At 39.4% G+C, this 27250-nt stretch overlaps 1 long non-coding RNA gene across 1 annotated transcript in view; it reads left to right on the top strand.

Annotated features, from left to right (window-relative positions):
* LOC148127863 (uncharacterized) overlaps nt 1–25745 on the top strand; it is a 40673-nt gene extending 14928 nt beyond the window's left edge. Inside the window, exons 2-3 of the long non-coding RNA XR_015740654.1 lie at nt 21571–21719; nt 24464–25745. This is a non-coding gene — a long non-coding RNA (uncharacterized LOC148127863). The remainder of the gene's footprint in view (nt 1–21570; nt 21720–24463) is intronic.
* The last annotated feature ends 1505 nt before the right edge of the window (nt 25746–27250 follow it).

Here is a 27250-nt window from a genome sequence, read left to right as displayed (position 1 = left end):
AATGGAACCCCATCTCGTTCACCGTTGACCCCCAGGCAGTCCCAATCAGATTAAAACCACGGAGAGTTCCATTTGCTATTCGACCAAAACTAGACGCTGAATTGGATAAACTACTAAAACAAGGGGTCATTGAGCCAACAGATTTCGCCAAGTGGGAGACGCCCATTGTCACACCCTCAAAAAAGATGGTAGCCTGAGAATTTGCTCGGACTACAAGACAACAATCAATAAATATTTACAAGTTAGCGCCTATCCCGTGCCCGTCATTCAGCACTTATTGCACACATTCGAACCGGGCAGTATTTTTGCTAAATTGGACATGTCTCAAGCATATCAACAGTTCCTGTTGATAACCAAACAGCAGAACTTCAGACCATCGTCACTCACAGGGTGCCTTCCGATGCAAGCGTCTCCAATTTGGCGTAAGTGTTGCCCGGGTATTTTCAATCCCTCATGGAGCGGATTTTACAGGGCCTCCCTGGTGTAGTACCCTACTTCGACGACATCTTGGTCTCGGCCAGGGACAGACCCCAACTCTTCCAGAGAGTGCGAGCAGTGTTAGAGAGGTTCAGACAGCATGGCCTCAAGTTAAAAAAAAGAAAAATGCGCCATTGCCACTAGACAGGTGGACTTTCTGGGTTATAAAATTGACGCCTCTGGCATTCACCCCTGGAGTCCAAGGTCAGGGCGATCCACGAAGCTCCCACACCGACCTCCAAAACGGAGCTACAAGCTTTCTTGGGACTCCTAAACTTTTATGCATCCTTTTTGCCCCATAAAGCCTCAGTAGCCGAACCCCTACACAGATTACTTGACAAAAAGTCACCGTGGCACTGGGGGCACAAAGAAGACCAGGCGTTTAACGCCGTCAAATCACTACTTACGTCAGAGGCAGTGCTCATCCAGTTCGACCCCAACCTTCCTTTAGTACTGGCAGCAGACGCATCCCCTTTTGGAATTGGGGCGGTCCTTAGTCACCGACTCGCCAATGGCGCCGAGGCCCCCATCGCCTTTTTCTCCAGGACGCTCTCGGCCACGGAGCGAAATTACAGCCAAATAGACAAGGAAGCCCTAGCAGCTGTTGCAGCCGTGAAAAGTTTCACGAATTCCTTTTTGGCCACTTCTTGAACTGGTCACCGACCATAAGCCCCTCCTGGGCCTACTGGCCGGCGACAAACAGACACCTCAAGTCCTCTCCCCTCGGATGACAAGGTGGACGCTTTTCCTAGCGGCCTACTCATACAAACTTATCCACCGCCCGGGCAAAACTCTATCCCACGCTGCGCACTCAGTCGCTGCCCCTTACCCGCTCCGGCTGAAGACCCAGCTCCTGTAAATGCCATTTTTGAAATCACCCAGTTGGACCTGCCCATCACCGCCCTTGACATCGCCGCCAAAACCAAGGCAGACCAAACGCTCGCCCAGGTGCTCGACTGGGTGAGGAGGGGGTGGCCGGGAGGCAATGTTGATAACAAATTCGCACCCTTTAAGACTCGCATGCAGGAGCTGTCCAGTTTGCAGGGTTGTCTACTGTGGGGCACTGAGTGATCATTCCGACCTCGCTGCGTACCCGAGTCCTGGAGGCGTTGCACGAGGGACACCCGGCATTGTGAGAATGAAGGCGTTGGCACGCAGCTACGTGTGGTGGCCGGGTCTAGACGAGGACATTGTCAATTGGGTAAGTTCCTGCAGCATTTGCCAGGAATCCCGTCCTGCTCCTCCCATCGCCACCCCTACCAGATGGGAGGCGCCAGCGCCTTGGTCTAGAATCCATATCGATCTGGCCGGCCCGTGCATGGAAAGATGTTCCTAGTGGTCGTGGACGCTTATTCCAAGTGGATAGACGTGGCGCAGCTATCCACGACCACCACACTAGCAATCACCAACGTGTTAACGCGCCTGTTCGTTACCCATGGACTACCCGACTCCTTGGTCTCCGATAACGGCCCACAGTTCGCATCAGTAGAATTCAGCCGTTTTGCAGCCAACCTAGGCATTCGCCACATTTTAACAGCCCCATTCCACCCTGCGAGTAATGGGTTGGCTGAAAGGGCCGTCAGGACCACCAAAGAGGCCCTCGCTAGGTTTGGCAGAGATGACTGGCACCACAAACTCTCACGGTTCCTGATGAGCCAGCACTCAACCCCCTGTGCAGTCACCAATAAGTCCCCAGCGGAACTTCTGATGGGCCGGCGCCTGAGGACTGTATTAGATAGACTGCACCCACAATACTGCCCTGACTCTCCCCTCGCTTCCACTTCGGGGTTAGACATTTTATGTTACAGGAGCCGATATTCGCAAGGAATTTCGCTGGGGACCCACTTTGGATTCCGGGCGAGGTCATCGCCGCTCACCGGGCCAAGATCATATAGAGTCAGGCTGGAGGATGGTCGCGTCTGGAGGAGACACATAGACCAACTCAGAAGGCGCCTCAGCAACCTCGCAAACAAGAATCCAGAGTCTCCAGTCGAAGGGGAACTGTCCCATCCGCCACCCAGCCACATCACACCCAGTGACCAGTCTGCGCCAGCGTCGCCGGTCAGCCCAAACCCGGACAACAGCGCCCAGAGAGTTGATCAACGGATCCAACCCACGAGAGTTTGACTCCAGAAACCAACCCGGTGGTTTCGAGGATGCCCAGTCCAGAGAGTGTTGGCGACACTATGCCGGCTCAACCGTCACAGACTAATACCGAACAGTCAGACAATGTTCCCGAGTTGCGCCGCTCCGGGCGCTCAACACAAACCCCCATCTACCTCAAGGACTATGCGTGTTCGCATCTGGGGGAAGGGTGTTATGTCCTGAGGACTCAAGGAGTTCTCACTCAGGTCCACTCACTTGTGTGGGCGTTATTCCCCCATTCCCATTGGTCAGTTCTCCCCAGCAGCCAGCTATAAAAGCAGGCTGCGGGGTCCAACTGGCTGCTGATTGCTGCGAGCCAGTTCCAGGCTTGGCAAGCACGGTCAGCCCTTTATTTGTAAATAAAGTACTGTTGCACTCATGCTCTGGTTCAGCCTCTCATTGCTCAAACTTAACATGAACGGTATGTTGTTTCAAAATAATTACATTAAAATCTGGAATGAAATTTAAAAAGGCTTGTTAAAATGGGGGAAAGACAAAATTGTGATTGTTGGAGATAATTTCCGTGATTAAAATAAATGTCTTGCCTAGAATGTTATTTTTTATTTCAGGCAATATCAGTTTTGACACTTGATGTATCATTTCAACAATGGCAGAAAGATATGTGTGATGTGCAGGGGAGATACTTAAATATGAAGCATTAAAACATGCAAAAGAAAGAGGAAGATTGAGTTTACCTGATCTGAAATTATATTTTGCAGCCTGCTGTTTGATCCGGATGAAAGAATGGATGTTGCTAAGAAAGAGGAAGCTTTTGGAGTTAGAAAAGCGTGGTTTAAAATTTGGGTGGCATGGGTGTCTTAGGTATGATAACACTAATGTAGATTTTAAAATAGTTTTGTTAGATGTGTCATACTGAGAATATGGAACAGAAATAAACTTAGGCTGGGCCTGAAAATACAGGTAGGCCTTGACTTACGACCGGGGGTGGGATTCCAACAGTATAACAACTGGTTCGGTGTTAAAATCCCATATATTTTAAAATGATTTAATTATCAATGGATCCTAGTTCACGTATCTATGTGCTATTTGGGTGTATCTGCAGTAGATCATAGCTGCTGGGAACTTGAGTTGTTTCTGCTTAAAATTACTTGGCTAATGTTCACACCAAGCTAGTTGACACAACATAATAAAATATCCATGGATAACTTGACCATGAGTGTCAGTGGCCTTTTGAGTCTGTTTGCAATACATTGTTCTTGGCTGAATGAATATTTCTCTTTATTGGGTGAATCAACATTTGCTTGCTGGAGTGTCTAAGAATAAGAGGAGCAAACCTTCTCCTTAATGGCTTTTCATCCATAACCTGGCAAATGAGCTGCTACTGGATTCAATTTTTCTCTTCCAGGTTTTATTCATCTGTGCCTGTTTGTAAGAGAAAAGCACCCTCACCTTTGCTCCTGTCTGTTTGTACTGTAAAGGCTTAAGCAGAAATTCTCATGGCTTTGTTTGCTAATTGTTTTAATTTGCTGCATGGACAGAAGAGTTAGCAAACTGCTGATAAGCTTTCCACTAGCCATGAAAGGAACTGCTTGGTGAGGTGCTCAGCTTCCAATGGATTAATAGCCTCTGCCCAATGGCTTTGTGAAAGACAGAATAACTTCCCATAAATCATGGGTTCATTGGGACTTCTCTGCAAAGTACAAGCTCAGGAAGAAAAGTCAGTTTCCCACTTGAAATTTGATTGATTCTGAAAATATCAGGCAGAGGAGAATATTTATTATTTAGTCAAATAATGTTATGCCCAAAATACCTTATTGGCCACCATTGGGGTATTCAATTACAATGGGAATGTTTAAAGAAGCCTCATAACTTTCTACACTTACAAGGCTTATTGATACACTGCTATCACAACCAAAGTAGAGAAAATTCCTTGCCACAAGGCAAATAATACCATGGAAAGGAAATTTCAAGGAAAACAGAAATTAACGCATCCCTTGATCACCTATTCTTGCCATTCAGTAGAACATTGATCTGTTTATGAATGTAAGCTGCACCCTGGCCTTTTGTTCGTAATTTGGATTTTTAATTCCAGGGAATTTAGTCAAAGTCTGCATCCAGACCTGAGCACATAGCGTTTTAAATTTTGGCTACTTGTTACTTTGATTTGTGTCATGTAGAAACATCCCAACCCAGTTCTTATTTAATTCTGTATCCCAGCCCAGTTCTTATTCGATTTTCCTGAAAGAAAAATGTGCACTTTTTTATTTTTAAAGAGAAGAGAATGCTGGAGAAATTTACAGAAATTTTCTCGGGATTAAGAGATGTGGGAAGGCAGAGCAGCTTCAGGATGATAGAAAGATACATAGCAGAAAAAACAGCATCAGTAATTAGCCCTTAACTAACAATAAGGCATGCTTAAACAAATCTTAAAGAGAAAACCGAGAAAAATTATCACACACCCTGAAAATAAAGCACACAAACTGAGGCCTCTTTTGCAGAGGATAAAAGTTTGGAACTTTGAAAAAGAAAAAATGCATAGAATTGTAAACCTCCCAGAGTTACTTGGTTGAGTTGGGTGGCTATAGAAATTGAGTAAAGAAAAAAGAAAGAAAGAAACTTTGAGAATGATATGAAAAGCCTGAAGGACAATGTTAAGAAATGTTAAGATCATTGATAACTTTTCAAATATTATTATAATTTTTCCAAAGATTTTGCATGCTTAAGGTATTTTTCTAACTGCATTTTTAAGACTTCAAGAAACAATAAGAACTAGACCTACTAGCACATGTGATGTAAAAACAAAAAAGTACTGGTGTCAAATAAAGGTATGGATGGAAGAGATGGTTAGCCAAAAAATAGAGTTTAGACCAGAAATGTTCCTATTGAGAATTATAGATGAGAAATATAGTAAAGGAACAATAAATTTAATGTTGTATATAATAACTTCTGCGAGATTGGTGTATGTCCAAAGCTGAAAGAATGAAAACACCCCTATAGAAAGCAAAATAATAAGGAAAATATTAGTCTGTGCAGAGGTGAGCAGACTAACTTTAGAAATTAAGGATTAGGGTGAGACAGAGTACTATGAAGTCTGGAGTAAAATGTATCAATGACTAGAGTCGAGGAAAAGAAGAAATTGTTGACCCTTTAAAGGAATGAAAGTTAAAGTTTTGTAAGTTAAAGAAAATGAAATACAATGGACAAATATGATAGGAATATAAAGATTACAAGGGGGAAAAGGAGATGGAAAAGAAGCTAGGTTGTAAATATATATATAAATGTATATAGATGCAAATAGAAACAAATATGTAACCAGCATTAAATTATCAACGTAGGGAAAAAGGAAAGAGTAACTGTTATATTTATTTCTGTGCTGTAGTATGCATGGCCAAAATGTGTACCGTTCAAATGTTTTTAATGATTACTTAATAAAAATTTAATAAAAAAAAGAATAGGAACTGTTAAATTTATAGAAACAGAAAATGCTTCTGTTGTCTCAGTCAATTGCCTTTATATTACTAGAAGGTTATAACAATGCTTTTCTAAATAAAGTTATTCTTGTTTCTTTTCATGAACTTTATCTAAAGGCTGGTAAAAAATATGATTGTACACCTATTGACAATTTTCTCCATGTTGATGCCAAAAACACTACAGTGGTTCCAGCATGTAGATTACAGACAACATTAAATATAGTTTCAGAAAAACTGGAACCATCTGTCTGAATGGTTTATCGATAAATATGAAAGTTCTATACCGAAATGTATTAATATAATAGGTTAACAAATTGCTCAATTTATTAGAGCAAGTTTCATAAACTACCTGTAGAAACTAAATGAAATCTATAATAATGGGAAGTTACTTGTTTGAATTCTTTTATATGTCTTGTAATATCCATTCCCCACCATCCAGCCAGAGCCGAAGACGCTTCTTGGATGAGAAGCGAAAGAAAAACAGAAAGTCCAGTTGCCTCTTGGATAAAAAGCATCTCTGGGACAACAATGAACTGGATAACTGAGAATCCCCATAGCTATCCCAATAAAATCTTGTTGCTGATATGTCAAACTGTTCTCAGATTAACACTGATGTAATGTGTGAATTTCAACTCTCTCTGCCACATATTTCTCCATTGTTCCATTTGTATCTTATAAACAAAATTTTAGCCCATTTTAGTACACATTCTTTCACTTGTTCTTCTTTGGCTTCCAATTTCAATAAAACTGTATGCATTTTAGAAATTATATGTTCATCATTTACAGACAATTCTATGTGAAACTCACAATATTCAAAACCATAAATCTTTTATCTACTTTAAATCTAAGAACTATAAAATAAAATAAAAAATAAAATAAATAAAATAAAGTTTACATTAGTGATAATATCCCTTTTGCCATCAATTCTTCTCTTGATTTTATTTTGCCCTTGACAAAACTTTGTATCCCATGATAGGTTAGTCGTTTGTGTTTGCCTATTATTCCTTGCACATAAAATGCTTCTATTCCCTGCCTGCTCCCCCCCAAAATCTGATGGGATAACTGACCACAGAGGCCATCCTGATTTTAAGGTGACTTCTCAGTTTCTGTATCCAATGCTCAGGTGACCTTTCTCTCCCACCAAAACATTACATGAGCATTTCTGCCCACATCCTGCATTGAGAGCAATGGTCTCAAAGATAGTGAGGGATTTTGGAACAGTTACTAGAGAAGCAACAAGACTCAGAACAGGTCTACTCTAGTTACATTTGCTGTGAAAGTGTGTCACAGATGGTACAATCAAAAGAAAAATATGTTGTGAAGGGTATGTGAAGAGTCATTCTGGATTAGAATAATAGAACTGGAAGGGACCTTGGAGGTCTTCTAGTCCAACCCACTGCCTAGGCAGGAAACCCTACACCACTTCAGACAAATAGTTCTCCAATCTCTTCTTAAAAACTTCCAGTGTTGGAGCATTTACAACTTCTGGAGGCAAGTTGTTCCACTGATTAATTGTTCTGTCAGGAAATTTCTCCTTAGTTCTGTGTTGCTTCTCTCCTTGATTAGTTTCCACCTGTTGCTTCTGTCCTGCCCTCAGGTGCTTTGGAGAATAGCTTGACTCCCTCTTCTCTGTGGCAGCCCCTGAGGTATTGGAACACTGCTATCATGTCTCCTCTTGTCCTTCTTTTCATCAAACATACCTAATTTTCTAGCATATACACTAGAAAAACATTTTTAAAAGCTAATTTGGGGTTGGGAGGGCATTCATTTCTTGAATAAATTTCTGGAAATACCATCATTTTTTTAAGGAAAGGGTTAAATATTCTAAAACAGGTATGCACAACTTCTAGAACCCTACTCTGTTTTTATTATTTTGGCTCATAATGGCTAAATCCCTAATCACTGTCTGGGGCTGATGAAAAATCATACTAAAAATACAAGTTGCTTGGATTTTAACTTTGTTGGATCATTTTAACTTTGTTAACTCCTTGATCTGTGTTTTATATTTCATTTTAAAGTTCTATTTGCTTTGTGGCTTGACTAAAACCCTGCTATGAGTTGGCTATATAAATATACTTAATAAAACAGCCAGAAGATTAGGCTGTGCTTCAGACAGAAAGCCACTGCACAACGAAAAGAGAACAAAAATCTGTCAGGTTTGATGCTTTGTTTTGCCTTATTTTTAATGATAAAGCTCTGCCACTGGCCAGCATTACTCCTTTTTGTAAAAAAATGTACAGTGAATTTTTAATTCATGACATTCCCTTTGAAATGCATTAGCTAAATCCATTTTTTAAAAAATCTATCAGAGACTGTATTTTTTCTGCATGCAAGTAACAAGCACCTCCAAGTTAATTGATATAAGATCTGAAGACAGAACTGGATATGTTTAATTTATATGATCAATACCATACTTAAAGAATATTTTCCCCAAGGGTTCCAACCACCAGACTAACCCCCATAGCATTTTTGGATCTTATCCTCACATCGTTTTAAAAGTTCTATCTTCTGCTTTAGTTTCATTTCCAAGACCAACATAGAGGCTACTGATACTCACATGTAGCTGTTCCAGATTAAAAGTAGAGTTTTCTCTTTTTTTCCAACATACCTTGCTGGGTGGAATGATTTATGATACTCATACTCATACATGATGTTGAATGATGCAGCCAAAAGCTGGGCTCTGTCCCGTTTTGGCTGCCTTGTTCAACATCCTATTTGAGGTATCTGAGGCTGTGTTCAGTCCTGGTCATTTTCATTTGGACTGCAGCAGAAATTGGGCGTCTGGCTTTTGCAGAGAACCTGCTACATTATGCCTATTGGGTGTTACAGTCTCCTATGCTTCAAATATTCAGGATTAGCATTTAGATGCGTAGCCCCATAGAAGGAGAGAGCGTAGAAAAACAAGAAACCCGCCTGCTGCTCTGGCTCTCCTATTAAGAGTCCACCATAATGTTGGAATTGGTAACGCTGATCAGCTTTGACAAACAAAACATGCTGACTTATCCCTCACTTGGATCCATTAAACAGATATCATTTCAATGGCTTCTTGTGTGCCCTCACCCACCCTACAGGCATCTGGTTCTTTGGCTTCAAAATCCAAAGCCACCAACAGCATATTGGGCAAGCGTGATGACCCGGGGGCATGACACAAAAATAACAAAGTCACAAAAAGAAAAAAGTCCCTTTAATGGCTCCAACTTGTCCCCAATGTCCAATTATCCTTGGCTGCATAGCAAACTCTTCAAAAAACAGTCTATGAAGGGCAGAAATGCAGTCTGAACCCAAAGTAAAGATAATTAGAAATAAAAAAGGCAACACAAACCACACTGAAGTAATTAACATGGCAGGCCAGGTTGACAGATTGCAGACTTTCAAAGAATAACGCAGCACCCACAGTTGGGAGGACTCCAAAACCCAGACAAACCTCAACTAAGATAATGCACACTTTGCTTCCAGCAAGTAGCCATGTACAAATGCCCCACTTATATCCTGTTCTCCCAACTGCAACTAATGAAAGGGATCAGGGCTTTCTCTCTCATAAGCCATATTGCTCCCTTCTCTGTTCCTCCCTGTATGCCCTAGGATGAAAAGAGGATGGCCCTGGGTCTTTTTCTGAATGCCAAGCCGGACTGTGCCGCTCCCCTGTTTCTTCCACAGCCACCAGAACCACACTCCCACTCCCTGTCATCTGCTCAGTCTCCCCCTCAGAATCAGACTCCAACAAGGGCAAGATAGCAAGGCTGCAGTAGAGCTCAAAGCAGTGCCTGCTCCATCATCCAAACAGTATCTCCTAAACACTGGCTTAAACACTGGGCCCTATCTAACAAAATGAAATTCAATGTAGAAAAAAAAAAGGTTTACACTTAGGTAAGAAAAACCAAATGTACAGGTATAGATTAAGTAAAACTTGGCTCAGCAGCAGTAATTGTAGAGGGATGTGGAGTCTTAGTGGACAATCACTTAAATATGAGCCAGCAATGTGCTGTAACTGCCCAAAAGGCCAATGCAATCGAAAGGCCAATGCAAGGCTGCATCAACAGAGGGACAGAATCAAGATCACAAGAAGTGATTCTACCACTTTATAATGGTATTGGTAAGACCACACTTGAAATGCTGCATCTAATTTGATCAGCACGATGTTAAAAAAAGATATTGAGACTCTGGAAAGAGTGCAGTGAAGAGCAACAAAGATGATTGGAGGGATGAAGGCTAAAACATATGAAGAACAGTTGAAGGAATTGAGTATGTCCAGTCTAGGGAAAAGAAGACCTAGAGGAGTGATATGACAGCAGTGTTCCAATATTTGAGGGGCTGCCATAAAGAAGAAGGGGTCAACCTATTTTCCAAAGCACCAGAAGGCAAGACAAGAAGCAATGGATGAAAACCGAACAAAGAGAGAACAAACCTAGAACTAAGGAGTAATTTCCTGACAGTAAGAACAATTAACCAGTAGAATAACTTGTCTTCAGAAGTTGTGGGTGCTCCAACAATGGAGGCTTTTAAGAAGGGGTTGGACAACTATTTGTCTAAAACGGGATAGGCCAGGTCTCCTACTTGGAGGATGGGAGTTGGACGAGAAGACCTCCAAGATCTCATTCAACTCTGCTATTCTGTTCTGTTAATCTAAACTAGGGATGTCAAACTCAGGGTGTTTAGATCTGGCCTGCGGGGCCACCTTGGAAACAATGAAGAAACGACCTGTGGTAACTCTTGTCAGTGAAAATGGAGCTCAGGAAGGAAGCATGAGGCCCTCCCAGGATCCGTTTTTCCCCAAGATGGCCTCCTGCTGCCCTCTGCCAGCAAAGCTAGAGTCTGGGGGGGGCTGCACATGGCTTCCCTGAGCTCCATTTTTACTGGCAGAGGGCTGCAGGAGACTGTCACAGCCAAAAACGGAGCTTCGGCAGGCTGTGCGCAGCCTCTCCAAGCTCCATTTTCACTGGCAGAGGGCTGCAGGAGGCCATCATGGCTGAAAATGGAGCCTTGAAGAGTGACGTCAAGCTGACCATGCCCATCCCATCCCAGCCACCACCACCACTCCAAGGTCAAACACAACCCTGATGCAGCCCTCAATTAAATCAACTTTGACACCCTTGATCTAAACTATCATAAAGAAAAATCAAAGACCCTGTCTTGATTGGCTGTAGGAGGGAGAGAGATTGTTTCTTGTAAACCAGGTTTAGCACTGTTCCAAAATAGCACTCTTTCAGATTAGCTCAATTACAGGAAAAAATGCTAAACCTATGTGCAAAAGAAGTCTGACTATCAATATGTAGTTGGTACTTTGAAAGCATTCCCAGAAAACATTTGTGCAAAACTAAGGCTGATGGTTGACAAACAGCTAATCTAATGCATACAGCCATTGAATTCAGGACAATGACTATTGGATTTCCACCACCACCACCATCTGGTGATATTTTGCAGAAGGACAAACCAAGCCAAGGGAATCCACCAATCCTTTTCCTCACATTGTTGTTTGTCTCCAGGTGGCCTCATTACTTGGACAAGAAAGCATTCTAAACGTGGCTGGAGAAAAAGATCTCAGTCAGATACAAAACTGGCTGCAAAAAAAGCTAGAAACTCTATCAGTATTCCAAATGCTACTGTCATCTCAGTACTATGGTTGGCAGCCTTGTAATTTAAAACCGTTCTGTTACATAACTGAACTCTGGAGTCTCATAATTTTCAATTTGGCAAGCATGTTATGTGTTTGCCCCCATCTCTTTTTTTTTTGCTTTTTGTTTTAAGATGGGGGCTATGAGCTGTGAGAATGGTTTTCTAAATATCAGCACTGTGACTGCAAGTGCTCTAATATGCCCACGGATACTTATTGAATTAAAGGAGCAGCAATGTTATGGTCTAAAATAATTAATAAACAACACCAAGATTGCATCAAAATCCATGAGGGCATCAGACACTGACAAATACTCTTTTGTGCTGTGGTCTACAGCAGTGGAAACAGAGAACAAATTAAGAGTCTGAAAAAGTTGTCTGAGAAAAAAAAATCACACCAAGTCTTCTGTGGCAATCATTGCACAGACTGGAATCATAGCCATTAGTACCCATTTCATGGTGAGAGTCTGCAGGAGAAGTTGGGCAAGAGAAGGCAAGACATCCTATACATCATGGCATCATCGCATGTGATATAATGACAGGGCACAATGCAACTGACCCACGATTCATCATGTGTGTTGTTGATACAATGACAGCATGGCCTCTTACAGATTTCTGAGATAACACCATGGCTCCTTACAAATGAATTATGCTTTCACGCACTCCCTAGCCACTAATCTTTGTCATCCGACTATCAATGAGATTGTAAAAGTGTGCTTTGCATGCATAGAGGTCAATGTCCAATGTCCATTCCATTCAAAGAGAGTTCTCATTCATAAGGAGGAGCCCCATTACTATTTAACAATATGCAAAGAGTTTCTCTTCACACCATAGATAAATAGGTGGTTACCACAATAATGGCTAGTTTAGATGCTAGTGTGGGGGGACTTGATTAAGTTAATGGTAAGTGCTGGAAATCTTTTCAGGAATAGTAGGAAAATGCCGCACTGCAAAGCCTTTGTTTTTTGGGCTGAGAATGTGAACCACCAACCACATCCATACAATGTATCAAGTAATGTGATCACGTCAGTACTGGAACAATGCACAGCAACACAGTAACAAACTGAGATTAAAGGGAATGGAAAGTGAGGTAGCTCTCTGGGTCCATGGGCTGTCCAAGAAGCCACAATAGTTCAAGAATTGGACTAGAAAATTGGAGGATTTTTATTAAAGTGCTCACATCAATAGAAATACATTGGGTAATTTTGCACCTGTTATTCTTATCCAGCCCAACCTAATCACTACTAGTTGTGGGTATTAAATAAAGGGAGATCTCCTTGAAAATTGCCTTGAGCTTCTAGGGAAAAGACAACTTGATGGATCGAAAAAACATCTTGATTTTACTGAAAGCAGCAGCTCCTTATGGCAAACCTTTTGGCAGGTCTTTGTCCTATTTTCTGTTGGATGCTCTGTGGTACAGAGCACGGTGGGTAAAGTTAAGAGTATATTGGAGCTGGACAGCTAATAAGTTCAAATAAATAAAAAACTATGGTTCAATTCATAGATACAATAAGTGCAATATAATTATGTAATAATGTCAACCCTGCCACTAGGAAAGAGAGTTCATGATTTTACTGAGGGAAAACTGTGGGAAATGACTCAGTTTGGACATCTGGTTCCCAGTTTGAGATGTAGCAAATAGCAGATCACTTGTCTCCTGGAGCCATGAAAACCAACTTCATTGCTTAGTCAAGGGAGCTACCCAGTGTGCATCAAATATCCAAGAACTTTTCAAAAAAGGAAATGTGAATGGTGCCTTAGTACAAAAAAATATTTGTGGAGAGCAGAATAGATTGACTTTTGGTTGGCATGTTGAATTATCTCCTGCACTGCAGAAACCAATCGATGATAGCATTAGATAAAGAAGAACTGTGTGGTGCCTGTCACCTAGTGGTTGTCCAGACTTTTGCAACTCAGATTAGGCTTCCCTACCTAGGAAGAAACACTATTTCAGGACCAAACTACACATTTTAAGTAGCTGCAATATACAAAATTAAAAATAAATAAAGATTTGCAACCAAAATCTGAAGAAGAGTAAGTGGGAAACAGTATTCCTAAACTTACCCTTCCCATCACTTCCTAAACAACTTGAGGAAAATAAAGTATTATCCCCACTGTTCCTCTTGTACAGAGAGACCAAAAAAACCCACCCATATATATATACACATACACAAAGACTTGGGATAGGAAAGTTGCAACCTTAGAAGACTATTAACACATGTTATATCAATAAGAAAATTCAGATGAATTAATTCACTCACATCAAAGGAACTCAAGAGAGAGATTTTGAGCAGACACCCGTAGGTGCCAACCTTCACCCTGCTGCGTTTCTACTTCAGGCTGCTTTTCAGTTCAAAAACAAAGAGTCCATAAGGAAAAGGAACACATAACTACTTAAAGGGTTCTCCTTCACCCCCTTATTGTATGAAGACATTCGGGAAAAGTGGCTTCTTTCTCTCCTGCCACATAAACAAAACCCATTTTTAAGTGCCAAGCGTATTTGAGTAACAATGCACACTATCTGTCAGCACAGATCAATAACATCCACCCACCCACGTTCAGTTAGAAGTCAGCTACATCAATTGTGAATCTTGTTTAATGAACCATGGCAACACAGGAGGCTGAAGTTCTCCTCTTCCTTCCCACTCAGAGCAAGACACAGACAACGCTAACTAGGTATTGGGGAATTGATTTCAGAAAGCACTCACAATTTGGGATAATTGGTAAGCAGGACAGGTTGTTGAATGTGCCCTAAAGTACAACTGCCTTTTTGGATCTTGCACCAGAGGTGGTATTCAGCCAGTTCTGACAGGTTCTGGAGAACCGGTAGCGGAAATTTTGAGTAGTTCAGAGAACCGGTAAATACCACCTCTAGTTGCCGCCACCCCAAATCTATTCACTGCCTCCTGAGTACCAGCTGATTGGAGTCCCAGCTGATTGGCTGGATCTTTTTTTGTTGCCCTGCACAATGGAGCTGAAAAGCAGGTTAGTGGGGTGGGGATGGAATGGAGAGCAAAGCTGGAAAGCAGGTTAGTGGGGTGGGGAGGGAATGGAGATTTTACAGTATCCTTCCGCTGCCATGCCCACCAAGCCACGCCCACAGAACTGGTAGTAAAAAAAATTGAATACCACCACTGTCTTGCACCCAGCGAAGTAGCTCTGAGTTATACGCTAAGTTATAAGGTTCACAAATGCACTAAACCATGACCAAAAGCTAAGTTATGCAGAACAGTATCATTTTAAATTGCATGGTGACTCTTCATAGACACCTGACTCTTCTGCTCCAAACTGCCATCCTTTGCATATGGAACTGCAGTAATATCCCCACTTTGATCAGAAGCCTTCTCTACTTTATTTATTTATTTCAATTGCTTACAAGATAATAAGTATAAATAAAAACATAGTTATGAATACATGGATACATATAAGAAAAATAAGAAAAATAAAAGAAATAGGACAGGGACGGTAGGCATGTTGGTGTGCTTATGCACACCCCCTACAGACCTCTTAGGAAAGGGGTGTGGTCAATAGTAGACAGTCTAAGGTTAAAGTTTTTGGGGTTTGGGGAAGAAACCACAGAGTCAGGTAGAGTATTCCAGACATTGACCACTCTGTTGCTGAAGTCGTATTTCCTGCAATCAAGTTTGGTGCGATTAACCTTGAATTTGTATCTATTGTTTGCTCTTGTGTCATTATGGTTGAAGCTGAAGTATTCATTGACAAGTAGGACATTGCGATGTATGATTTTATATACTATACTTAGATCAGACTGAAGGCAGCGTACTTCTAGGTTTTCTAGGTCTAGAATTTCTAGTCTGGTGGCATAAGGTATTCTGCAACAAGTAAACGAGTGGGGAACTCTTCTTGTGAAATATTTCTGGTCTTTCTCAACTGTGTTAATATCAGATACATAATGTGGGTTCCAGATTGATGAGCTGTATTCAAGTATTGGTCTAGCAAATGTTTTGTATGCTCTAGTTAGTAGTGTGATATTTCCAGAGAAAAAGCTACGTAAGATAACAACTCTTAATGCCTTTTTGGCTATGTAGTTACAATGGGCTTTAGCACTTAGATCATTTGAGATGAGCACTCCAATATCCTTGACAGAGTTTGGATCATCAACATGGTCTAGACTATTCAGCCTGTATTTTATTTTCTGCTTTATTTTGCCAATATGTAGGACAGAGCATTTATTTGTTGAGATTTGAAGTTGCCATTTGTTTGACCATTCTGATACATAGTCAAGGTCTTTTTGGAGGGTAGTAGTATTGTCTGTGGTGTTGAATAGCTTTACATCATCAGCGAAGAGAATGCAGTTGCTCTTGATATGATCACAGAGGTCATTTATGTAGAGTATGAAAAGAGTTGGTCCTAGAATGCTGCCTTGAGGGACACCACTGTCGACAGTACAGAATTTGATAGGACACTCCCAATTTTGACCATTTGTTCTCAGTTTGACAGGAATGCTTCTATCTAGTTATGTAGTTGTCCAGAGATACCATAAGATTTTAGTTTTAGTAGTAGTTTGTCATGTACCACTGAATCAATGGCTTTACAGAAGTCTATGTAGATTGCGTCTATTGCTTTGCACTGATCGAGTTGTGTAGTCCATATGTTTTTGCAGTGTAAGAGTTGCAGATTACATGATAGTTTTTTTCCTGAAACCAAATTGTTTGTTAGAGAGTAGGTTGTTTGTCTCTAAGTGGAGGATAATGGGTTGGTTAATAACTGATTCCATGACTTTACAGGTGACACAGGATAAAGAGATTGGTCTGTAATTTTCAACTAGGCTGGGGTCTCCCTTTTTGAAGATGGGGCTGACCATGGCTTGTGACCATAGTTTTGGCAAGTAGCTAGTCCTGAAAGATTTTTCAAAGATTATGCTCAGAGGTTCTGCTATGGCATTGGATAGCTTTTTAAAGAAGTAGGCACATATTCCGTCCGGTCCAATAGATAGAGATGGTTTTAGATTGCGTAGTGCTTTTTCAACATTATCTTCTGTAAAATCGATATGTATTAGATCATTGTAGCTTGTCCTAGAGATTCTCATCTCTGAAACCCCAGGTTAGATAGGAAGAAAAGTCTTCCTACTTTGGCTGATACTGGAAGAATTGTTGGATTCTATGCAGCAATCTTTATGAGTAAGTGGTGTATTAACCATAAAGCAGACTAAGCAAGTGCTTAGGGCACCAGGTCCAAAGGGGGCACCACAAAGTTGAGAATATGGCTTTGTGTGTCCTTTATACAGAGGGGGGCACCAAGATTTGTCCACCCCTGTTTATGAGGCATCTTCCTTCCTTTATTCTCTCCCCCTCTCCTCCAAGCTGATGTGACCATTTGTTCATTTGTAAGCAATTGACATAAATAAACAAACAAACAAATAAATAAATAAATAAATAAAGTAGAGAAGCCTTCTGATCAAGGTGGGGATATCACTGCAATTCCATATGCAAAGGATGGCGGTGCTGTTTATAGGGATAAAATGTCCCTTGTGGGGAGATGGAGCAAATCTATAGTTATCCTGTTATATAAATGGGGCCAGATTAGAAATCTCAACAATGATGATCAGCTTAAATGCAAGAGGAAGTAGAAAACATATTTTAAGAGAAATGGAGCTGGGAAGTATTTCTGGAATGTTTCCCTGATTGTGAAGAACGAGAGCAAGGAAGGGTTCAATATAAAGGCCAACCTGCAAGAGAACTTCCATTTTAAGCTTCTTTGTCCATCAACAATGCAGTCACTCACGAACTATAAAACTGAGTCACCAGGTCTGAGCTCTTGCAAGTCTTTGTTTATCCTGGAGAGGAATCTCTCTTGAGCCAACATTTTCTCTCTCTCTGTCAAATAAGAAGATTTCTGCAAAGCATATATTGTATTTTTCCATAAAACCTTCAGTATATCTGCTGGCCCACCCCCGTAGGAACTATTCATGGCAATTCTCTCAATATTGCTTAAATGTGATTGCCTTACTGAATGCTCTTTCCCCAGTGATTGCTACTTTATCCCTCATTGCTATTTCCCACGGATTGCTCCTTCCCTTACTGAGTCCTTTGTGACTGTTTTCCATATTTTCATGGCTGTTCCCTCAACAATGTAGTTTTAAATGATATTTTCTCACTGTTTGCAGTTTTCCCAATGATAGTTTCTCCTTCGTTGACATTTTTCATTCATATGTTTTCTTTGTGTAAAATCCATCTCCTTTCTCTGAATGATGTTTGGTCACCATTACTGAGGCCCATATTCACTGTGCGCTGAGTTGGCAGCAAGAACGGGGAGATAGTGAGTTTGTAGATGCACATAGAAGTTGCTGAGGGGGGAAACAGACAATAGAAAAGATTTTCAGTTGTGGGTGACTTCCTAAAGACCCTTTTACATTCAGTCTGATAATGTAAAACACAGCCAAAAACTGACACAGCTTTCAGTATGTTGATATCCATGATAATTGTGCACTTGGAAATAATGAATATAATTTATATAAATCTTATATTATAGAAACTATACTAGATAGATGTTCTTGTCCAGTTCCTAAGTGTTGATGTTAAATAAATTCAAGGCTGTGGCAGGACCCTTAATCTGAATATCAATTAATGTAAGTTTGACAACCTTAAAGTATGGACTTCAGCTTTCTGTCTAGCATGCAGACTGGGAATTATGGGAGATGAAGTCCACACCCCTTAAAGTTTCCAAGGTTAAGAAACATTGATATAAACAATGGGATCATTGGTTTATAGACCTAACCCAGTTCAACTGGCTTTCAGTGTTTTCACAAATGCACTTTCCCCTTTCCCAAAGTTCTACCATTCCCTTAAGCTTTCTGTCTCTCCTATATTCTGTAGGGCCTTCTACTAAAGCCCTGGTAAGCTGTCTTCATCAGACTTTTCCTTCTCAGCCATGCCTTGAATGTTGGGTGCTGTATTTCCCTGTGCAAAACCTTGCCCTAAAATAATCTGATCTATAAGGTGAAGTGTGGACCAAATATGGCCATTCAGCCAGATTTAATGTCCTTGATTTAATAACCTCAAATACATATTGTTTTCCTGAATTCTATGAAGTGTAAAAGACAAGAATACTTTACCTCATCCTCAATCCTTAGCGTGTTTAGAGCTTGTTGCTTAAACAAGCTTTTAATTGTGTGTATGTGACTGTGGCTTGGTTAATGTTTAAGCTATTAGTTTGTTGTAATGAAGTCATTGTTGTTTACCCCGAGTTAAGACCATGTGTCAAGAAAATAACTAACATCATTTCACAAGTTTTTCCATAAATTGTAGATCATCTTGTGATTGCCAAACAAGCTCTATAAGAAACTGTATTTAGAATAGATTAGAATAACAGAGTTAGAAAGGACCTTGGAGGTCTTCTAGTCCAACCTCCTGCCTAGGCAGGAAATCCTACACTACTTCAGACCAATGGTTATCCAACATATTTTTAAAAACTTCCAGTGTTGGAGCATTCACAACTTCTGGAGGCAAGTTGTTCCACTGATTAATTGTTCTAACTGTCAGGAAATTTCTCCTGGGTTCTGGGTTGCTTCTCTCCTTGATTAGTTTCCACCCATTGCTTCTTGTGCTTTGGGGAATAGCTTAATTCCCTCTTTGTGGCAGCCCCTGAGATATTGGAAGACTGCTATCCTGTCACCCTTAGTCCTTCTCATTAGATTAGACATACCCAGTTCCTGCAACCGTTCTTCATATGTTTTAGCCTCCAGTCCCCTAATCATCTTTGTTGCTCTTCTCTGCACTCTTTCTGGAGTCTCAACATCTTTTTTACATCATGGCGACCAAAACTGAATGCAGTATTCCAAGTGTGGCCTTAGCAAGGATTAATACTTCACGTGATCTTGATTCTATCCCTCTATTTATGCAGCCTAGTACTGTGATGGCTTTTTTGGCAGCTGTCACAAAGTGCTGGCTCATATTTAAATAGTTGTCCATCAGGTCCGAGATCCCTCTCACACTTACTACTACTGACCAAAGTACCACATATACTGTACCTGTGCATTCGATTTTTCTTGCCTAAATGTAGAACCTTACTTTTTTCACCATCGAATTTCATTTTGTTACATAGGGCCCAATGTTCAAGTCTCTCAAGATTTAAAATATGCTCAAATCAAAATGCTGAAATGTAGTTATGTAAACCACACATTTTTTAAAAAAAGAAGAGTTTCTTAAGTCTATCATTAAATGTAATTCTCAATATATTGAGCAATATAAATGGTGACAACACAGGTAAAATCCTGGAAGGCAAATAAATAACAGAGGAAAAAGCTACAGAGAACTTTTGTTTATTTGTTCTGATTCTACTTATTTGGTTTATGAAAGGAAACAGAGTAAGCTGAAACCTTTGGGTTAATGTTAAAGTAGAAAGAGGGAAAAACCTCCAGGTTTAAAGTGATTATGGGATAGTTAATAATTTAGAGATGCTCTAAATTTAGAGACACTTTTAAAGGAGCTTGTAATTTGGGATTGTATGCTAGAAGAAGGTTTGGCAAGTTTTGAAAAATCTGTGACTTGTTGATGAGTTCTCATCCTGTATTTTATAAATCATGAATTCAGACTGGCAGCACATCATTAGAAGAGCTAGAGAAGGAGGTTGTTAAAACAATCTAGGCAATGGAGGTTATTAACTTAATATGGCTGTATCTATGGTATTATTTTTTCAAAGCAAGTGTTACATAGAGATCATAGAGTTGTCAGTGAAGAAGTTTATAGAGTAAAAACTTCTTTCAAGCTCTGAAAGTCAAATGCAATACAACTTATTCTAGTCTGACACTTAAGTCTATATCTTTTACAAGAAATAACCATGTGCTGTTGTCAAGACTGCCACCATTAGATATTATGAAGTTATGAGAGAAAGTTGTTCAAATGAGGGTTTCATGGAAGATAAAGTATATCAGTAGATTCTAGTTGTAGTAGCCATAAGCTCTCTCTAAGATTGGAAGTGGGAACAACACAAGTTGGAAATAATACATGCTGGGAAACAAAATTTCCTGACATATTTTTTAATGGCCTGGGTGAATCTGAATGCTGTGCTCTTTGATTAGATAAAAAGAAAGATTTAAGAAAGTTGCTTTTGTTCAATAAAAACCTTTAAAAAAATCCTATACCACTGATTGAAGCTACAAATTTAGCAAATTTTACAAAGCTAAGTTTGTACTTAGCACAAATTAAAGTGAAATATATTGACTACCACTTGCATGATTTGAGGGATTTTATTGCTTCTTAATCACACTATAAAATTTCAACTTTGGCAAGGCATTAGGCATCAAGATATCTAGAGATTTGTATAAACCTTCACCTATTACACTGAACTGTATAGTTCCTTTACTGAACCTAGAAGGACATCTAGAGGTAAAAACAGATGCTCTCAATTTAAGCCTAAAAAGTTTTGTTTTTCCAAACTTAAAACCGTGCCTGTTAATTATACCCTTTGATTACTTTCACAAATTTGGTTTACTAGTATAATCTTTACCTTTACTAGTATAATATTTTATTGATTTTCATAATTTTATTATGAAATAGAGAATAAGCAAATGCTAGAATGGACAGTAGATCACTGAAAGATTACAATATCAATTTAGCAACTTTACATTTCTTATTTTTGCCCATATCCCCACTCCTTCTCAGGCCCATGTTGTGTTTTATTTTGTGTTGTCTTAGTTCAATATTGATTTGTAACAATCCTGTACTTTTAGCAGAATATCTAAATCAAGTTCCTATGGTGTGAACAAACCATTATTAAAACAAAATAAGGCTTAGCATGAAGTGTTAGGCCAGTAAGTGACAAGTCTTTGGAGAGAGGTGGGAGAAGTATTGGTTGGATATATAATCAGACACCATGTAATACTTCATAGAGAAAATTTTGTTCTTTCAATTTTTTGTTAAAAATTAATATATTCACCTTTCTTAAGCATCTTTGAATGGTTTACAAGAACTTTATACATTGAAGATGGCTCTGTGAAGATGGAGTTAATGACCAAGGTAAAAACCAAGGAACCAGAGTGTAAACCAATTCCTTGGAACCTCACCAAGTAAAGATAGAATGGGACAGCATCCACTGGTACTCCATACATGTTTTGTGTGGGTTTGAGCACCAGGAGACTGTGGGATTAGACATTTTGCTTTCAATTGCTGTGGAGACTATTAAGTGATATTAAGTTTGAAAACTTTATTTTCTAATCATTTTTGGAAATTGCTTATTAACTACTTCTAAGATATTAAGAGTCCTTCAGACCAACGTGTTTTAAAAAGCCAGGTGAATTATGAGAACAAATTTTATTTGACAAGATATAGTATTGAAAGTAGACAGGCTAAAAAAATGTCTTAAGAAAGGATGTTTTATTGGATTTACAAAAGAAACTGCTTTTCAAATTTAAAATGAGAATACAAATAACAAACCAAAACAGTGACCTGGATAGTTCCTACTGAACCCAACAGTATCCAACAGATCCTATTTAATTTACAAAAGAAGCTTTTTAAAGCCTTGAAGATCTCTGTACAATCAGGCAAAAAAGAAGTGAAGAGAAATCGAAACCTAAAACAATATTCAATGAACTAAAGATTAAGCTGTTAGAAGTAAAATAAATGAACTATAAAGTTGGTTTATTTGATCAAGATTAAAACAAGGTATCTCCTTAACTTGGCAACTGCTTATGAACTTTGTGCTAACACCAGGATTAAAAATAACTTTTCTGGATTTGTTTATAGATAAGAGATAGAATAAGGGATGAAGAGATAAATGTTTGTAACCTTAGAGGGCGAAGACTCACTAAATTTGTTTATACCTGTGATGAATGTTGGTAGACACTTCTTTATATACTCTTTTCTCTTTATTATACTCTTACTTTTTTCTCTCTTTTTTTTACATTTTTACTCCTTGTTTCTATCCTCATTCCTTTCTCTAACTTTAGTTAATATTAAAGTTTATCATTATAATCAAATTTCTTATTAAAAATCATGCAAATGATTTTTGCAAGCAAAACTAAAACTCTAGAGCTGTGCAGAGTTACTTGTAGTTTATCATGCTCTTCCTTAAACAATGGGCTTCTTGGAATATACATAATAAAACGTATCCTCTGGTTTTTACTAAAATGCTTTGCATATCAGCTGCCAAGATAGCATTCTGCAGAGAGCTATTGCAAAACTGACTTTGGAACTTAAATTCCTATACCTTTTTATGAATATTATTTCCTATAACATCTGAATGAGTTGTTCTCATCTTCAGCGTATGTTTCATAAAATCTGTTAGGCTGACAGTACTGCAACGCATTATATAACATGCCTTTAATTGTAAAAAAAAAGGCTAGAGTACAATATAACCACTGGAGGTCAGTATAAACCTACTAAACAAATGCATTATATTTTTTTTCAGACATGAATTCCTAATCATCCCATCAAAGGTGCACCAACAGTATCTTGAAGTGAATAAAAAAAATGCAAAATGCAAAGCTAGTTGGTCAACTGAAATAGCAACTGACAAAAAATGAAAGTAACATTTTTAATCTAAAGAACTCAGTTTAGAAACTTATGAGAAGACTACATAAAGAAAGAAATGTAACAAGGCAACGCATTTGAGCATTTGAGAATCTTTCACTTCAGCAGATAAATGACACAGGATTTTCCTAGTATGTATTCACTGTTGCACAGATGACCACATTATTTGCACTACTGGGGATGTTGCTAGTGCCTCCATTGATCTTAGACTGTGTGAGGTTTCCAGTATCTATAAACAGAATAGAGTAGAGTAGAGTTGAGTTGAATTGAATAACAGAGTTGGAATGGACCTTGAGGTCTTCTAGTCCAACCCACTGCCTAGGCAGGAAACCCTATACCACTTAGGCAAATGGTTATCCAACATATTTTAAAAACCTTCCAGTGTTGGAGCATTCACAACTTCTGGAGGCAAGTTGTTCCACTGATTAATGTTCTAACTATCAGGAAATCTCTCCTTAGTTCTAGGTTGCTTCTCTCCTTGATTAGTTTCCACCCATTGCTTCTTGTCCTTCCCTCAGGTGCTTTGGAGAATAGCTTGACTCCCTCTTCTTTGTGGCAGCCCCTGAGATATCCGAACACTGCTATCATGTCACCCCTAGTCCTTCTTTTTGTAAGACTAGACATATCCAGTTCCTGCAATCATTCTTCATATGACAGATGATTCATATGATGGATGGTTGTTTTCTGAAAACAAGGAAAAGATAGGACAGGGATTCAATTTGAATTCAGAAACTTATATTTCAATTGATATAGGTTCAATAGCTGAGAACTATGGATGATTTTAACAAAATGACACAGAGGTAGTCCTTAATTTATGACCACAATTGAGCAACATTTTTGTTGCTGTGAGACATTTGTTAAGTGAAATATGCCCCATTTTACCATTTTTCTTGCCACAGTTATTGATGTTAGCAACCTGTTGTTCAGTGAATCTGGCTTCATCATTGTTTTTACTTGTCAGAAGGTCATAAAAGGGGATCACATGACCACAGGACACTGCAACGGTCATAAATATGAGTCAGTTGCCAAGCAAGCATCTGAATTTTGACCGTGTGACCTTGGGAATGCTACAATAATCATAAGTGTGAAAAATGGTCGTAAATCACTTTTTTCAGTGCTGTTGTAAATTCGAATGGTCACTAAATGAACTGTTGCAAATCAAGGACTATCTGTATATGCCTTTACCAATCTCACTTTTTCTTCTTCTTTCTTTCCTCTCCTAATCTAAGTCTCTCTGTATACCTGTTAATTAATTGCTCCAAAGGTGTGAAGGACCACCTGACACAATCCATGTTTATTGTAGCTTCTTAGAATCCAGACTCCAGATTCTGGGATTCCATAGAATGCAACCCATGGACTCTTCTTGCCCTTTTAGATATTTAAGCCACAAGATAAAGACTCAAAGATATCCAACACTGATGGGCCACTGATCTATCCAATGATCTATCCAGCAGCTGTAATAAATACCTTCTTTCTCCATTGTACCCATTCTAAACACACTGAACCCTCAAGTATATCCAGACCTATTCACAGCTACCAAAAGCTATTCACAGCTACCGATACACCCAAGTTTTTAGAGATAGACAGAAGCAAGTTATCCCCTACTGACCCCTTCTGGAATGCAAAGACAAGAAAGAGACTTGGAAAGATCTTACATTTTATATCAATATTACCGAAGGGATTTTTGTGTTGCCCAGACACTATAAAATAGCTGAAAGAAAAAGGAAGACAGTTCCAATAGTTCCTACTCTTTTCTGGTTTCTAAGGAAACGCTCCATCGTTTCTTCATGATACCCACAAACCCGACCTTATTGTAGTGTGTTACTCTGAAACCTTGATCTGCAGCAGTGTTCGATAAAAGAGTGAGAACAACTTCCATTCATAAAGTATAGCCAGAATGTAGTTATTTTTCATGCTACTTTATACGAACTTTCAAAAATGATATGTTCATTTAATCGTAAGTGTCTGGTTCAAGGGCTCACTGGAGGCCATCCAGCTTTGCCAAACCCAGGATGCGTTTGCAACTTTAATAAAGTCATTTGCTGCAATATTCTGAACAAGTGGAATATGGCAATGCTGTTTGAGCCTGTTATCTTTTTGTGAGGACTTCTAATCTTCTTTTATTACTGTTTTGATCTGTACAATCTCAAAAGAAAAAGTCTTATGGCATAAGGTATGATTTCTTCAGATACTACATCTTGCTTAAATGTTCCTTTTGTGATGAATTGCTCTTAAACAATAGTGTCTTTATTGACATTCATCACCCTTTCATTCATCACCCTTTGACATTATGCATTATCTACAGCATTAGATAACCAAGTGTCTGGTTATCCAGTGTAATCCAGGTATGCTATTAAACCAGGGGTGTCAAACTGGTGGCCTATGGGCCAGATGCGTCATGCACAGGCCACGCCCACCCCAGCTCCTCAAAGGGGAAAAGCATCACAAAACATTGCATGATGGAAACATGACATTGCAAGTTTAACACCTATGTATTAAACGAACTTCACTAAAACTAGACTGGGGGCAGGAGAGAGGCAAGTGGCAATTTTTTTTAGTACCCTGAAAAGTCCTTGATAAACTGACCCCAGGCCAAGATTCTTGAATAGATGGACCTCAGCTTTTGTTTCTCCAAAAGTCTTCCTAATTCCATTCCTGCAGTAGAGAAGTTGTAAAAGATAAACTGTGCCTTTCCGATTCCATCGAGTGTCATAAGCAGGAAAGTTTAGCTCTCAGGTGATCTTTGATCTGTGAAGTCAACTTAGAGCAAAACAGATGGTAAGACAAGAACCAATCTTTTTTTAAAAAAAATCCTGGAATTCAATAATCCCCCATGTTCTATAAAACTGGAGACAACAACCTAGGAGAAAAAAGAAATAAAAACAAGAAGGGCCTATTATGAACATCCAGGTAGAAAGTGTCAACTGTTCTGTCTGAAGTGAATATGCAACAAAACTGAAGAGTTTATTTGACAAGCTAAGCAGTTTGGCTAAGTAGATTGTATTGATTTTGTTAAGAATTCTCTGTGTTTGATGGTTGCTTTCCCTTTATATAACTTGTTCCCAATAAACTCTTCTTTATTTCTATGGATTTCTATAGATTTGGTTTTATTGGATTGCAGGATTTTACTTTGTAATACATTTACAGACATTTCTAAAATTCTGTTTTCTCTTTGTCATTATGGGGCACTGAGTGTAGATTAATGAGGGGGAAAAATGAATTTCAACAACTGTAGAATCAGGCTGCAGCATAACAAAATTGACAAAAGTGAAGAGGGTCTGAATATTTTCTGAATGCACTGTATAACACTGTTAACAAAGGGATACAGTCAAGATCAAGGGAAGTACTAATACCACTCTATAAAGCCCTTAGTAAGACTACACCTAGAGTACTGCATCCAGTTTTGGTCACCACATTATAAAAAAGATGTTGAGACTCTAGAAAAAGTACAGAGAAGAGCAACCAGGATGATTAGGGAACTGGAGGCTAAAACATACAACGAACGGATGCAGGAACTGGGCTTGGCTAGTCTAGTAAGGAGAAGGACCAGGGGAGACATGATAGCAGTCTTCCAATATCTGAGGGGTTGCCACAGGGAGGAAGGGGTCAAGCTATTTTCTAAAGTGCCTGTAGGCCAGACAAGGAATGATGGATGGAAACTGAACAAGGAGAGATTTAACCTGGAAATAAGGAGAAACTTTCTGACAGTGAGAACAATCAACCAATGGAACAGCTTGCCCTCGGAAGTTGTGGGAGCGCCATCAGTTGAGATTTTCAAGAAGAGATTGGACTGCCATTTGTCAGAAATGGTGTAGGGTCTCCCGCTTGGGTGGTGAGGGGTTGGATTAGATGACCTACAAGGTCCCTTCCAACTCTGATTATCTGTATCTGTATATATGTATGCATCTAAATAACAATATTTGGTAATGACTTCTCAATTATATTAGAAGCAGGTAAAGCCAGTTGCTTGTTTAAAGGGTTTAAGACAAATTAACTTGTTTGTATTTGCTAAGACTCTGTAGTAGAAGGGCATAGTATCTTTTTGCTAAATATTCCTGAATGACAGACTATTATTCATAAAAGAAATGTGAGAAAGAT

Source organism: Pseudonaja textilis, chromosome 1 (genome assembly GCF_049901715.1).
Source record: "Pseudonaja textilis isolate UNSWEBS1 chromosome 1, rPseTex1.2, whole genome shotgun sequence".
Lineage (NCBI taxonomy): Eukaryota > Metazoa > Chordata > Lepidosauria > Squamata > Elapidae > Pseudonaja > Pseudonaja textilis.
Note: the sequence above shows the minus strand (reverse complement) of the source record. Positions and strands in the feature narration are given on the sequence as shown.